This window comes from Antechinus flavipes, chromosome 3, assembly GCF_016432865.1.
Source record: "Antechinus flavipes isolate AdamAnt ecotype Samford, QLD, Australia chromosome 3, AdamAnt_v2, whole genome shotgun sequence".
Classification (NCBI taxonomy): domain Eukaryota; kingdom Metazoa; phylum Chordata; class Mammalia; order Dasyuromorphia; family Dasyuridae; genus Antechinus; species Antechinus flavipes.
The window spans coordinates 614,752,118-614,755,807 of NC_067400.1; positions in this window are offsets into that span (position 1 = coordinate 614,752,118).

Below are 3,690 nucleotides of genomic sequence, written 5' to 3' on the forward strand. Positions count from 1 at the left end.
GTGGCAGATTGTCTCACTCCGAAAGGCCGCGGCCAAGAGGAAAGTGCAGGGAGAGAAAGCGCGTTTCTGTGGCGGCGACCGGTCCTGGAGCACTGAGCTCAGCCTCTGCCGCCGAGAGAACAGAGTCCGGACCGATTCCTGGCTTCTTGGGCTCGTTTGGGCCTAACAACTAACGCCCGGGAAAGCCGGGGGCTCCTCGGCCCGCACCACGTCCGGACGGGGAGCCCGCATTACGGGAACTCACCCAGGGCAGGAAAAAGAAGAGATTCAAGGACACTCTTCAGATATCACTAAAGAACTTTGAGATCAGTCGTGACACATGAGAGACCCCAGTATGGGAGACCCCGGCAAAGGAGACCCCGGCACGAGAGACACTGGCACAGGAGACCCTGACACGGGAGACCCTGACACGGGAGACCCTGACACGGGAGACCCCAGCATGGGAAACCCCGGCACGGGAGACCCTGACATGGGAGACCCCAGCACGGGAGGCCCTGCCACAGGAGACCCTGACACAGGAGACCCTGACACGGGAGACCCTGACACGGGAGACCCCAGCATGGGAGACCCCGGCACGGGAGACCCCGGCAAAGGAGACCCCGGCACGGGAGACCCTGACATGGGAGACCCCTGCATAGGAGCACCCAGCATGGGGTGCCCAGCCAGCAGAGCAGCCATATTCAAAGGGAGGGCCGCTAGGTGGCACCGTGGTGCATAAAGCACTGGGCCTGCAGTCAGGAAGCCTGAAGCACAACTGAGCAAGTGACTTCATCCTGTTCCACTGTTGGGTAGATGAAGCTGGAGAAGGAAAGGGCCATCCACTCCAGAAAACCCCAGAGGAGATCCCGCAGGGGCGGCCGGACATGTCGTGGATGGTCCTTTCTGTTATGGGCTGGATCCAAGGTTTCTGCTGTCCCTCCCAGCTCTAATTCCTCCGATTCTGAATGTGCTTTTTAACCGAGAGATAGGAATATTCTAATAAGTGTTCAACAACCAGCTCTCTAGGAAAACATACAGCGGAATACACCTCAGAGTTTAAGCTGAATGATGGTCATCTTCCTCCATCACCGGCCTACATCTGAACAATCAACCGAACAATAACTACACAAAGCCCAGGTTTAAGCCACTTGTTGTAGATGGATGGATGTTTGGATGGATGAATAGATAGATAGATAGATTGTTTGCAAATAATCTGGGAGAAGAGGCCCAGGGACTGTCATATAACAGAGGGATTGGTATTCTTACAAGCTCTTAAGTCATTAGAGTTGATAGAGACAATAATTACCTAATTCAGCGTGGTTCAGTATCACTGATCTGATCCTACAAGGAGATGTTATGGGCCAGAACTTGAAACAAGGTACTAAGTGGAGCTGATAGAAACAATGCTTGTGTTCACACCTTTAGAGAACTCATATAAGCAAGAAGCTCTCAGGGCCAGAGAGCACTCTGGGACAGACACGGAGCACTCTGGGATAGACAAGGAGCACTCTGAGACAGACACGAAGCACTCTGGGACAGACACGGAGCACTCTGGGACAGACACGGAGCACTCTGGGACAGACATGGAGCACTCTGAGACAGACACGGAGCACTCTGAGACAGACACGGAGCACTCTGGGACTGACATGGAGCACTCTGGGACAGACACGGAGCACTCTGGGACAGACACAGAGACATTCTGGGACAGACACGGAGCACTCTGGGACAGACACGGAGCACTCTGGAACAGACACAGAGGCATTCTGGGACTGACATGGAGCACTCTGGGACAGACACGGAGCACTCTGGAACAGACACAGAGGCATTCTGGGACTGACATGGAGCACTCTGGAACAGACACAGAGGCATTCTGGGACAGACACAGAGACATTCTGGGACAGACACAGAGCACTCTGGGACAGACACGGAGCACTCTGGAACAGACACAGAGGCATTCTGGGACAGACACGGAGCACTCTGGGACAGACACGGAGCACTCTGGAACAGACACAGAGGCATTCTGGGACTGACATGGAGCACTCTGGGACAGACACGGAGCACTCTGGAACAGACACAGAGGCATTCTGGGACTGACACGGAGCACTCTGGGACAGACACGGAGCACTCTGGAACAGACACAGAGGCATTCTGGGACAGACACGGAGCACTCTGGGACAGACACGGAGCACTCTGGAACAGACACAGAGGCATTCTGGGACTGACATGGAGCACTCTGGAACAGACACAGAGGCATTCTGGGACAGACACAGAGACATTCTGGGACAGACACGGAGCACTCTGGGACAGACACGGAGCACTCTGGAACAGACACAGAGGCATTCTGGGACAGACACGGAGCACTCTGGGACAGACATGGAGCACTCTGGAATAGACACAGAGGCATTCTGGGACAGACACAGAGCATTCCGGGACAGACACAGAGGCATTCTGGGACAGACATGGAGCACTCTGGGACAGACATGGAGCATTCTGGAACAGACACAGAGGCATTCTGGGACAGACATGGAGCACTCTGGGACAGACACGGAGCACTCTGGGACAGACACGGAGCACTCTGGAACAGACACAGAGGCATTCTGGGACAGACACGGAGCACTCTGGGACAGACACGGAGCACTCTGGAACAGACACAGAGGCATTCTGGGACTGACATGGAGCACTCTGGAACAGACACAGAGGCATTCTGGGACAGACACAGAGACATTCTGGGACAGACACGGAGCACTCTGGGACAGACACGGAGCACTCTGGAACAGACACAGAGGCATTCTGGGACAGACACGGAGCACTCTGGGACAGACATGGAGCACTCTGGAATAGACACAGAGGCATTCTGGGACAGACACAGAGCATTCCGGGACAGACACAGAGGCATTCTGGGACAGACATGGAGCACTCTGGGACAGACATGGAGCATTCTGGAACAGACACAGAGGCATTCTGGGACAGACATGGAGCACTCTGGGACAGACATGGAGCACTCTGGAACAGACCAGGGGCATTCTGGGACTGACATGGAGCACTCTGGGACAGACACGGAGGCACTCTGGGACAGACACGGAGGCACTCTGGGACAGACACGGAGGCACTCTGGGACAGACACGGAGCACTCTGGAACAGACACAGAGGCATTCTGGGACAGACATGGAGCACTCTGGGACAGACACGGAGCACTCTGGAACAGACACAGAGGCATTCTGGGACAGACATGGAGCACTCTGGGACAGACACGGAGCACTCTGGAATAGACACAGAGGCACTCTGGGACAGACACGGAGCACTCTGGGAGGAAGCCCACAAGCCCACTGTCAGAGGCAGAGTCGGATTCATTCCAACTTTCACCTTGGGGCTGGCTGGAGACATTTGGAAGAAGAGAAGCCCGAAGCTGGCAGAGGCAAAAGATTAGCAACGAGAGCTCTCGGAACCAAGGAAAGCTGAGGCCTCACAGAAAGCTACCCGGGCCCAAGGAAGGAGAAAATAAACGTTTGGATTTTATCAGCTGACTGCATTTGGGGTGGTTATTGACCTGAACTGAAACTAAGGCTGCCTCCAGAAAACCTCCCCAAGAAACCTGCTCCCAGAGAGAACCAATTTATTACAAAAGAGAAGAGAACATCACAACTTGTGGTTTTCTGAGGTAAATGTTCACCCTGAAAATTTAACACTCGGCTCCTGAGAGTCTGTTCCCGT